The following is a 12,679-nucleotide window of genomic DNA, read 5'->3' as shown; positions in this document are numbered from 1 at the left end:
CATCCAGATAAGGTAAAATCATTTGTCTGACGTGTTCCTACTGATGTCGGTAACAGCATCATCCAAAAAGAAAAGGCGGCTCTTTACACAAATGTGCGGCAAGTGCTTAAGTGAACGTCTTTTTGTGCATTCACAGGAAACTAGGGGTGTTAACAATAGCATTTAATGCATAATGTGGCACTCGAAGCGTTTACTTCACATGCAGGAATCTTACTCTGGGACAAGTTATATTCGGGACAGTCACATGGGTTGTATGAATGAATCGCGCAGAGTGCATTATGCGCATAGAAAAATAACCGTAATGCAATACGTTGCACTTACTGCAAGCAATGTTTACTGTGACGGAACCATTAAAAAGCATTGTGCCAAGACTGACTTTATTGCTACCCTTTTTCTTGTATTATAGTTCTTGGGAGCGATCCTGCAATGGGCTCAGCATACACAAATTGTCTGCAGTATTCCAAGTTCAGGGCCACAGCAACTATAAGGAGGCTGCAGGCGAAGGTGAAGAGCTGCCGCAAGACCATCGCAAGGTTGCGCACAACACAACACAGCTTGCCGCCAACTATTTCGAGGGCACTAGGTGTCATCCGGCCATTTGTCACTGACGAAGTGTTCAAACTTCTCACTGCACACGTGCGTTCAAAGCCACGGGGCAAAGGCAAACGATTTCCTTTGTGGCTAAAGAAGTTTGCGTTGCACCTAAACTTTTGTGGACCACGGGCGTATAGATTTTTAGCATCCATTTTCACCTTCCCAACCCAGCATTCGCTGAGAGGATGGTTGGCTAACGTTAACATGAAACCAGGTGTGATTCCTGGGGTCATTGAGTCGCTCTCAGCGACAAGTCAGACATGGAATAAAAGAGATCAAGCATGCACTTTGATCTTCGATGAAATAGTACAGAAAAAAAACTTGTGCTACGATTCCAGTCAGGATGTTATTCATGGCTTTGTGGATGATGGTAATCTGCGGACATCGACCATTGCAGACACGGCTTTGATTGTTCTGGTGGATGGAATCTCCAAGAGGTGAGTTCAGCCAATAGCATTTACAATTGTCAACACCAGCACCTATTATGCGTAAATTGCTCATGTCCCTTATTCATAAACTTAAAGAAATAGCGAAACTGACAATGAAAGCACTTGTTTGCGACCAAGGGGCGTCAAACATCAGCTTGTGTTATCAGCTGGGCGTGTCGGTTGACAGGCCTTTCTTTGAAAGAAGGGGTGAGCGGATATATTTTACTTTTGACTTGCCCCATCTCATTAAAACTACTCGTAATAATGTGCAAGCTCACAAGTTGCTAATTGGGGAAGAAGTTGCGGACTGGGCTTACATTGAGCGCCTCTGCAATTTGTCCCACGAGTTGCGCTTGCGTTTAGCCCCAAAGCTGACCGAGCGGCACATTTTTCAAAAATCGTTTTCTAATATGAAAGTAAGCAGAGCAGCACAAGTACTGAGTGCTTCAGTGAGTGTGGCCATTATGGCTTTAATATATGCAGGGGAGCTGCCCGCAGCAGGAATGGCTACAGCGCAGTTTTGCAAAAGAATGGATAAACTTATTGATGCACTGAACAGCTCAACTCCTAAAACAATAGCGCAAAGATATCGCTATGCGATTAAAAGAGGTGATGACGAACTTGTTCACTGCCTTCCAGATCAACTTCACTGGATAAAAACGTGGAAGTTTGCTGTCAAGCGTCAGCCACAAACAATCATGGGCTGGCAGATAACTATCCAGGCTGTTTTGCTTCTTTGGAGTGATCTTTCTCAAAATCATACTTTTTTGTACCTCCTAGCCCGACGGCTGCGGCAGGATTTGCTGGAGAATGTTTAGGCACATTAGGCAGAAGCAAGGCTGCAACATGAATCCGAATGTTTTCCAGTTTATCTCTGGTTTAAAGCATATTTGCATTCAGAAACTGTTTAAACTTTCTAAACAAGGATATCTGAGGAGGATAGATGTGAACTTCTACTGGAATGTTCACCATTCTCTGTTAGCAGGCCATCTCTAGTGGATAATGTTGGGCAGGCTCCTGCTGACGACTTTCCGTCCTTGCAAGAGGTTTCAGAGCTATCCGTGGATAAGCACTCTCATGTTATTGAGGATTCTGTTGTCTATTACGTGGCAGGCTTCTCGGTAAAATATTTTGTTGGTAAATATGCAAAGAATTGCATTTGCCCTCAGTTGTTGAAAGATGAAGACAATACATTGAGTGGTTCTCATCAATATTTTACGGTGCTGAAAGCATATGTACCAGGCAGAGTGTTTGCAAATTTAACTGTACCATCGCAAAGGGCATGCACATTTGTGCAAGCACTTGGGACCCACTTTCTTGCTTTGGTTGAGGATACTGCACATCTAGAAAGGGTTTTGTGCTTTTTTGCTGCGACATCTCCAATGCAATGGGGATTTTGATTTTTGTTCTCTTGAGTGCCGGCAGAAGTTTGTGAAAATGCATTGTAGAATTCGTCTATGCTGGCATATGAGATTTGTGAACAGAAATTTAGACAAAGTTCGCTTTCAGTCGTCAGTTTCTGGTGTACAACTTGATAAATTTAAAAGTTAATGTTGCGTTGAAGCATACGGTGAACTTGGAACCAACGTGCCTCAACATAATCTTTCAGAGAAGTACACAGGATGGAAGGTCAGCCCACAGGACTTGAAGGGTGGGGGGGACTGGATTTAAGTGCACAAGCAATGTGCAAGCCTCTGCAGGATTGCTCTAGGTTCCGCCTAATTTATCGAGTGCATTCAATGTGTTCCATTATGTTTTTACACATAAGCGCTTTTTGTAGTGACCCTCGTTGCTCTGCAGGTTGAAGAAATGAGCATAGGGTTGTCGTTTCACAACTCCTACTGCTTCCTGCTTTGCACTGAGTAGCACCGCCCGCTTGGTGCGCTGCAGTCAAATGGGCCGCAGGGCCCTATGGGAGTGTCCGCTCTTTACCAATATCTTTCTCTATGGGTAAGTAGTGTATGTACAACTACATCTGGGGTCGTGCGTAATTGTTTTTGTGTAGGTTAAGTTAACACACTCGTAACGAGGGGCGAGAGGGGCTTATTGGCTTTAGCTCGTAACCATAGTAACGGCGGGTCGATTTAGGGCTAGCGACGAGGATATGCGGTAGCACTGGCGTTACGCCGTCGTTCTTTGTTGCGAATCTGTGCTGGTAGTGGCGGTTGTGTGTGTGGCAGCTCTGGCAGCCGGAGCACCCTGAGGTGCGTCGTACGGGACGTGGCTACGCGAACTGCCGTTTAGCTGCTCCAAGGCACTTCTGAGTTCCCGGTAATTTTTTTTTGTGCAGGTTGGCTTCGTGTGAGGAAAAGGCGGGAAGTTTCTGTCACCCCCCGTTTGATGCAGTAAGTTTTACTGCTCTTTGTTATACCCAGAGCCATATCGAAGTGCCACGGTTTGCGTAGTCTTGCAAAATTAATGAATCGATAGCTGCTTAATTGCTCTGTCGTATGGTCAATTGCAGCGATTGGTACTCAGACATCAAACAACGAGTGTTATATCAGGATATTCTCTCCAGAGAAGGTGCCGTTTGGAGTGGATGTCTTTAATTGTAACCTGTATCACGTACGCGAAGCCAGCCACATTACCTTCCTTGCTTTTGTCGTGATTACTCGAAAAGGCGGGAAATATTAGCAGCTTAAATAGCCACCGGTCCGTAATTCACGCAGAGGATTAAGTAGCCCGCCATTTGATGCTGGATTCTCTTTTACCTCAATTGAAGTGTGATTTGCCACATATATTTTCGATCGGTGTGTTGCGAAAACGAAGTGCCGCCTAACTGCTGCAAGGTACAACTTAGTCATAAAATAAATTTATAAGATAATTTTCTGCACAGACGGATGTTTGGTGGACACTTTAATTGTGCCCCCCAAACGTCGAGTGCAGATGCAGAAGGAACCACCTTTTTGTAATCCATGAAATAAGATGTCTAACGCTGTCTTTTTTTATCCTGGAAATCTCATTTGATTATTCTTTCTACAGCTATGGAAAGTCGCACAGTTTGCGTCGACCCGTTGCAAGGGACACACACCTTCTGACTGCAACAGGGTACATATTGCCACATTCTTGGACATTCTCGTGGCGCCGTCTCCTGGCCGAACTGTCTTAACCGCCATCCTGGCTAGCCTTAGCCATGGTGGCGGGCGGGGCTTCTTCGTCGTCTCTTCTTCGGCTTCCGCTCGGGAGTTCGCTGCTACCTGGCGCTGTTCAGTAAAACGTGACCTGGCTGTCCCGACTGTATAGCCGTGACAATATCTGTAATCAGTCGATTCATTGCAGTTTATTTCTTCCCCGTTATGTGCGCCCTTATTTTGCCGTCTTTTACATATGTTATACTGCCTTGCCTTCTTATGTTACTCCGTAAATGCAGGAAATGTGGGCTGCGATGTGGGCTGCGAAAGCAGCCACTCTTTCTATGTAGACCTCTGGCTGACGCTAGAAAGTTTCGTTTTGCTTTTCGTTTTTGTAATTTGTAATTGAATGCTCAGCATTGACGTGTGGCTGTTTTTGAATGTACAGACATGAAGCAGACATTCTTGGTATGCTCATTAATTTTCATGTGGTCTTTGGTAGCTGCCACGAGTGCTGTGCACAACTGCAGTGAATTCGTGGTTGAGACTGCCCTCAGGCATTGGCTTCGCCATGCTCCTGCGAGGGATCGAGATGCATTTGGGAAGGTATTTCACTGTTTTCCTATGCTTCGAAATTTTCATTGTGTATTATCATTTTATTGCCAAATTTGTGCTATATTTTTGCATGGGCTGAAGTAGTGCAACTATTTCACATGGCGCGTGATATTTTCTGATAGAACTTTGGAAACATTTTAGTGCCTAGGCAAGGGAGCATTCAGCTGTTCTAACAAAAACCGAAAATTAGCAGAGCATGCAGTTTGCATGCAAGGGGCATACGCCAGTCTGTTGCTATTGTGCTGATTTTATAGCAGTGAAGATTCCACTTGGAAGTTTTCGATAGTGTCCCATGAATTTTGTACTAGTGCAACTGTGATAACCAATTTTTATTGTCAGAACTTGGAGTCTCTTACCTAAGACTACAAAACTTTTGCCTCAACATGTAGAGAATCCGCCTTTTTACACTATAGTTAACGAGCTCGTTCGGCTGAAAACCCGGCAAACCCCTCCATCACTCTGGAAAAAATCTCAAATTTCAAATGAAGTTAGGGGAGGGTCCAAATGTAACTTCAATTAGCCAGGAGGTTGCTCTTGGGAGTATTTCGTAAAATAGAGGTAGTTTGTTAAATTCGTGTAATGCAGCTCAAACCCAGGCCCTTTGTGTGCCAGGTGGGCATGCCACACAAAGGCAATGAAGAGGTGTCGGTTGAGCGTGTTACAGGAGCGACCAGCTGGCGTATGCGTTGTTTGATTATAGAGATTGTTCATCAATAATTTTAATCAATGGTGGGATTCAACATTGAAAATTGATAAATTCAGAAAGTGTAAATTTTTCACAGAGGCCATCAGGGAGAGAGTAGGCTGTTATGGTGTGTGAAGTTTCCATCAGATGTGCTTGCAGCTGGGGGTACTGCGGAGCGATGACATATCACATGAGGTATAAACAGTTAGTACGACTGGTCACTGGGGGAGCACTTGTGATGGCGCTCTTAGTGTCTACTAGTGTGGACGCTATCTTGTGTACTGTTAAGGTGAAGCTTAGCCATCACCCTAATTTTTCACATACCTCTTACTCTTATACCTGAAAATTTAAGCTGCTGGAACATTCTGTTTAGGTGCAAGCATATGATTGCCTACATGTGTTGCGACAGTCCAGAAGGCAAGCCATTCAGTTTATTAGATGATTGCAGTGTCTGTCCCAACTGAAATACAGTTGCATTTAAGCGGGCAAATTTAAAACAAAAAAAAGGTTTTATGTCATGACTGAGTTGATTTTGAAGCACAACTTTTCTGGAGTCTACTGCAGTGTTTTATGAGTTGGAGTGCCTACGTGACAGATAACCATGTGGAAAATTTGTTTATTCACTTCAGCCAAACTGCCATTACAAAATAGCTGGCTTATAAACTGGTGCGAGATATTTTGCCTGTTTTATTTTATAGCGAAGTTCAGAGTTAAGGCATAAAATGAACAAGGAGCAAGCTGGAGGAGAGGATAGCTGTTTGTGTCTGCTAGAGCAGATTAAGGCTCCTTTTGGATTGGCTAATTCGTTTTATGCTGTCGAGAATCTAATCTTCCCCACCTTCTTTCTACTGTAGTGCCACATAGATGTAAAGATTGTCTTGTATTTGTGATGTCTGGAGAATGGACATTCTGAAAAATTCGAAACCAGTGGTGGTGTGTTCTCATTTTTTACTATTAATTTGGCATTCGGAAACTGTAAAAGGAAGCAGGACAGAAATATCACAAGAGGAAACAGGCTCCAGTGTTCATTTCTAAAAGCGTAAAAGTTAGCGTTGATGCTGTATAGATAGTCCAAGCATGCCCATGGACTCTGTTCATTTGTAATCAGTATAGGATGCACACAGCTAGTTTCAGGAAACTAAATTTTTAGCATGCTAGAAGTTTAAGGTATTTTATTTATTTTGGGCACAGCGCTGAAGTTTCTTTGTCGCTTTTGCTGCCCAGCGGAGTGGCCTATGCACAGCTGAACAGTGAACCTACTAACTTCAAGCCAGAACAAGAGCTGCAAGGCCTCGTCTGTTTTGTTGCCCATTGGAGTGGCCCATGTATAGCTGTACTGTGAGGACCTGCTGAAGCAAGAGCCGCCAAGGGGTCTTTACGGGACTGCATATTTTTAAAAGTTATAAATGCGTGAAAAAACAAACTGGAAACAGTATGCAAGCAAAAGCTTGTAGGCAGACTAGAAACAGGACTTGTCACAAAAAAATCTAGCATCACAATTCAAATCACAGTGAATGGGCTGGCAGGGACTGAGAACAAAATGTTATTGAATAAGCTGGTAATTGAATATCCACCAACACAGCTAAAGTTGCTTATGAAGTGTTATGCTAGAGTTATTTATGACAACTCCTGTTGCTAGTCTCTGCAAGCTCCTGCTTGCATATTCATTTCAGCTTTCTTTTCTTCAACGCAGCATTTATTTCTTATGGTAGAGAGCAAAGCAATATGCCATACAGTCCTCATTAATTTGGACTTTTATATGTACAGGTGCCGTCAAAAGTAAATGGAAGGCAATATTCAGGAAAAAATTAATCATTGGCCCCCAGTTCATGCATCCTTGAATACATATGCGCAGCCCAATTGTGATTGTGCGAATTGCACTGTGCCCAAACAAGCATGGACCATTATGCTTTAGATTTAAAGAAATTAAATTTTTTGACAAAGTCGCGTTCGATTTACTTTTGACGGCGAGTGTACAATGGTTCTGTTATGTACACCTCACAACTAACTTGAATAGCATTTCATGTCATCTTTTCTTTTTTTGAAAATGTGCTTTTTTACTGCAATTTCTATCTACCATAAGTTGTCACTGTTCCACTCACTTAAGTAGTTTTAGTCCTTTCTGTACAGTGCGGCGCCTTGTCTGCAAATAGCAGTAACAGCTATTATGTTTCTTTGGATTTCTTTTGGCATTTGTCTTAAGTGATTGTTTTGTACTTACAGTAAACAGTGAATTTGTTACTTTTCACACATTTGTTTTCTATTCATTTGGCTAGGAGGAAAGCTAGCCTGTCCGCATTTACTTGAATTTTTGTGTTTCTTTTCGTTTCGGCTCTTATCATTTAACATCGATGTTGTCATATACATTACTTCCTTGGCTATTCATTTTGAAAGAAGTAACTACTAACCAAGCTTCTGTTTGCTCATTCATGCTGTATTTTTGGGACAGCAATTTGTTTTTTTTTGGTCTACAAGCTACTGTGTGCATATTCATTTTAGTTTCATTTTCTGTGTTATTATTATGACTTGTTTTTAATCGGCAGCCGATATAAGTACTCATCGCTGTGTTCAGTCTTTTGCAGTGGCTGTATGCACATTTCACAGTGAACTCAAGTAGCACTCTGCTTGCTTTTTGTATTCTTTTTGAGTATGCCTTTTTTATTACAGTGCTATGTGTCTTAATTGTGACAGGAAGAGTAGCCACTGTTAGCATGTTTTAGTAGTGTTTTGCTGAGAGCTGTGCTCTATATACTCACCTACCAAACACAATAGGCACAGTTATTGACCTGACTGACTTAAGTGACCATTTTGATGTTTAGTTCTTCTGTAGTGTAGTAGCTGTATTTCGTATGCTCATTTTATAAACACTAAAGACAATCCCTTTCCATTTGGGTTTTCTTCGAGTGTTTTGCTGCTTACTGTTAAAATGTGTTATATGCTGTTGTAAGACATTTTACTAAACAATGAAGATATTGATGCTAATTTAACGCGGCTGCGAAGATTCTGGAAAGCTTGATGTACAATGAATATCTGTTGTAAATTTTTTCTTTACCTTAGCTAGACTAGCGGATTGAGATCCTAATTATTGCACATTATTCAAATCTTATAGTTTACATTTACTACAGCGATTGTCAGTCAACCTACATGCTATCTGTATTAGCTAGCCTAAATACAGTTTATACACAGGCTTCAGGTAGATACCAGGTGCTATACACCTTTCCAAAAAGGGCTCCCTGGGCGCTGCCATAATGTTCCCTGGACTGCAGTGGGCACCTCGCGCTAACAGGGTGGAAGCGACGGGGGAACCGGTTTCCAGCAATCCAGAGAGGAGGTGTTTCGCCGCTTCCACCATGCTAGCGCGATGTGCCCACTGCAGTCCAGGGAACAATATGGCAGCGCACAGGGAGCCCTTTTTGGAAAGATCTATATACTGCCAATGAGGCATCTGTTGCAATGCATAGGAAGCACTATAGGTGTCTTACTGCCCTATGTGCACATCCATTAAATGCGACAAATGTCCAGCCGTAACATCTGTACAACATACTATTTTAGAGGTACGGATGCATTTCTGATAATCCTGTGGATATCCCCTCAGTGTTATGCAGACATATTTGGTGATCTATCGGGCATACACAATGTCCAGCAAGTGCTGTATTAGATACGTCAAAAGGCTGTATGTGGTTATCTGGGTTCCCTCATGGAGGCTGTAGCCATGGGGAGACGGTTCGCTTTCAACAATTTCCCTTTCTCTCTCTTCTTTTTCGACTTTGGATGCTGCCCATTTGGTGAGCGCACAGGCACTTGTAGGCCGTCCACTTACGGTTTCAAAGCTGCGTTTTTATTTCTCTGTAAGGTCGACATGCTCTTTCCGGGGCGGTCTCGCGAGGGCTGAGATGCTCTTCGATCTGCGCGCTTACTGGAAGCGCAACCCCTTCATATTTGGGGGTATTAACGGCACCTCCTTGTTTGCTATAACCGACTGATGCGGCCGTAGTTGTATCTGAAACATATTGCCATTGCCCAAGACATACTTTGATGGTGGCACCACATTTGTTCATGTCAATCAATTGTTTGTTGTGTCTGTGGCAGTTATACGTGAGCTCTACTGTATTGCACGTGCATCATGCCACACACACAAGCAGATGCATTTAAAATAGGCAGGTGCCTGCTACATGATATGTGCTCTATATACAAAGCGTATCAACAATGCTGTTGTGGCTTTGGAGACTCCTGCTTAGTCTACTGTGCTCTGTTTCGATTTTCAGACATGAGGACCAGTATTACGAGGCCAGGGTAAAATGTGCCTCAGGATGAACCTTCGAAAGCAATGCTCTGCTGCGAATACGGGCAGAACCTTACTTTCACTTATTTGCATCTGCAAAGTTAGGTTCATGAGAATCCACCTGGATCTGCCAAGAGAACTAGCCTGACCAGCTGGGCCGAAGTGACAAGCATTGTTAAAGATACCGTAACTGACATTGCATTTCAGCTGGTGGAAAACATCAGTTTCAATTTTTTTCACTCGCAGTTAACAGCACATTGCAAGTTGCTCTTCTATTTCCTATCCATATCCTTTCACATTTTGTGTCTAGAGAAGAAAGGCTACAGAAAGTGTTGTTAAATGTGCTTTTTGTGCATTGCCGTTTACACAAAAGCGCACATGTTCCGATGCCTGTGGCGTTTGTGTTCATTCCAAAGTGACACTCCTTTGCTCTGTTATTTTGCAGGCCATGACAGAAAAGCCAATGCGTACAAGGTTCCACGCCTGCCACCCTTTCATGACTCCATTGCTTCATGCTTATAACCTGGAAAATCCATGTGCAGTGATCTCAGTGCATTCTTCACTTCACTTCACTTTATTCACCTTAAAGACCCCCTTCAGGGGGTATTACATAAGGGGTGGGTTAATATATTCAACAATAATAAATACATGTCATTGCACTATGATACAAGTGGTTACAGCGGATAAGAATGAAGATGGGCACGTGATGGCGGCAACATCGGCGGGGAGGGCATTCCAGGCCACAATGGTGCGGGGAAAGAAGGAACCTGAAAAAGTTGCAGTGCGCGATAGAGGCCGGGCGATCTGAAACGGGTGTGCAGTGCGGTGAGATATGCGGGTCGGATGAGAAATGTAAGGTGTTTGATTCAGAGTGCTATGGAAAAATTTGTGGAGCAAACACATGCAGACGACGCGACGGCGAGTTTCAAGGCTTTCGAGACCTTGTGTCTATCACAAAGTGGATTGGAAATAGTTTCGATGTAATTGCTTCAATTACAGGGATCTTAATAATGAGGAAAGTGGGCATTACCGTGAAAACAAAAATTTTGTTTAGTGAACTTGTTTCGTAAGCAATATGGTTCCTTCCCCTGTAATCACAACAGGCTCGCTTAAAGGAGAAGGAAGGAGGGAATAACGAGTGGCAGCATAGTTGTCGCTAACAGTTGTTCCTGTTGTTGACGAGGCACAAGGTTCTTTTTGTTCGTTTTGACTCGATAGTGGTTGAGCAGAAATCACTGCTGTGTAATGGTTGACCAGTTTAAATTAAGCTCTCGGTGAGATTCCCATTTCTGTCGTGGTATGAAGAGAACACCTGAAGTTGAACGCAGCCTATTACCTATGTACTCTTGCGGTGTGCACTCAGTAGTAGAAGTATTAGGATCATGATATTTGGTCGGTCAGAACCAAGCACCAAGAGAGGATTATGCCTGTCATGCAAAGGACATTGGTCTTCCAGCTATCTTAGCCAAGCCAGGCACTCCACATAAAAAGGGTTGGATAGGAGATGGGAGGATACTGAGTGGTCGTCCTGCATTCCACAACACAGTGAGTGAAACTGGGGTATGTTTCAGGGCAGTTATTATATTCAGGTGATTTCGCATATTTTTGGAAGATGGCCTGTGCCGGGCCGGTGTCTGTAGGGTGTTGCATGTCAGTTTGTCAATTAACATTTGGGATGTGGAGAGTCGAAAAAAAATAAGCAGCTGGTGCTCATCTTAAATAAACGAGAGGCATTGGTTCCAAGACATTATGCTCGGTTAAACATACAAACGGCAGAAAATGACGCCTTTACTTTTGGTGCAAAGTGGGGTGAGTCTGACTCCATTCTATTATTCAGAGATCAAAGCAGGATCTCTGGAACTGAAGAGACGGTCATTGCGCAAGACGGTGTGCGAGATCACACGAAAGAAAACAATGTAATTGTGCTGGACATTGTGGTTGCTGTGATAAGTGTGCAAATTGGTTATTTCATTTATACCAAATTATTTCGTGTTTTTCACTTAAAGCAGAAACATCGTGTGAATATTGCATGCAATGAAATAATTTCCCTTTTGATGAATGTGTGATTGACACATCAATTTTTATATTGACTCTTGTTCTGTACAGCGACACATATTTTCAAAATGCTTGCTGTCGTCATTCGGTGTGACTCCGCCAGGTTTCACTTTGCTCTGTCCGCTAGGTGGGGCTTATGAACATTGGGGCTCTGCAGAAACCCTGCTGTCAGTATTGTGTGGTGAATTCTAGATGGTATCGTATCTGCTGCCGTTCACTGATTTATGGGCATTTTTATGGCTTTGCTGAAGAGTACGCTATGATTCCTTGTGGTTGGTCACAGGTGACTGACCTCACTTCGTCATGTGCGAAGCATTCCTGACTCTTTCCAAGCTATGTTTGTTGCTGTGTGCATTTAGCCTGCATTCTGACGTCTTCCGTTCTGTTTTGAGGCTCTTTTTAGAGCAGGCGACATTTGGCTGTATGGGGTGACAATGTTCATTTTAGTTTTCTAGTGCTCAGTGCTGTTGTGCGCATTTGTAATTTATCAGGTCTGGACTTCATTTCGAGATGATTGTATGTACCTTGAATTATCTTTGAGGAGGAAATTCTTTTGTTATGATGTGAAGCCATTTGAAAAAATTTGCCTCCCCAGTGTTTCTGTATAGCTCTGTGCTCTGTTGACCCTGTTTACCTTGTGCGGTGCTGACCTATTGATGCAGTGCTCTTTGCCGTGTTGCCCAAGGCAATGCAAGCTGTAGCAGACTTACTCGTCTAAGAACCACACTGTTTCTGTCCTTTTTTTCTGATTTTGCCGGAGTGAGTTCCTGACACGTGGCAGGTCTTAATGCCTCACAAAATGCCTGTAAAACTTATTTAGTGTTGCTGAGATTCTGATAAGTGATGACAAGTTGTACTTTAATTCTTTATGTCTTGCTGCGTTCACTCTCCCCGCATCAGTGGCATAGTCATTGGAGCATGCACCACGCATGTGGGATGTGCAGCGTTG

The 12,679-nt window shown here is 43.1% G+C and overlaps 1 pseudogene; it reads left to right on the top strand.

The window, feature by feature from the left end:
* Positions 1-426: 426 nt before the first annotated feature.
* LOC149328186 (uncharacterized) overlaps positions 427-12,679 on the top strand; it is a 145,326-nt pseudogene continuing 133,073 nt past the window's right edge.

Source organism: Amblyomma mixtum, chromosome 9 (genome assembly GCF_055824585.1).
Source record: "Amblyomma mixtum isolate Tamu chromosome 9, ASM5582458v1, whole genome shotgun sequence".
NCBI lineage: Eukaryota > Metazoa > Arthropoda > Arachnida > Ixodida > Ixodidae > Amblyomma > Amblyomma mixtum.
The sequence above is the reverse complement of the archived record's forward strand: the minus strand, read 5'-3'. Positions and strand labels throughout refer to the sequence as shown.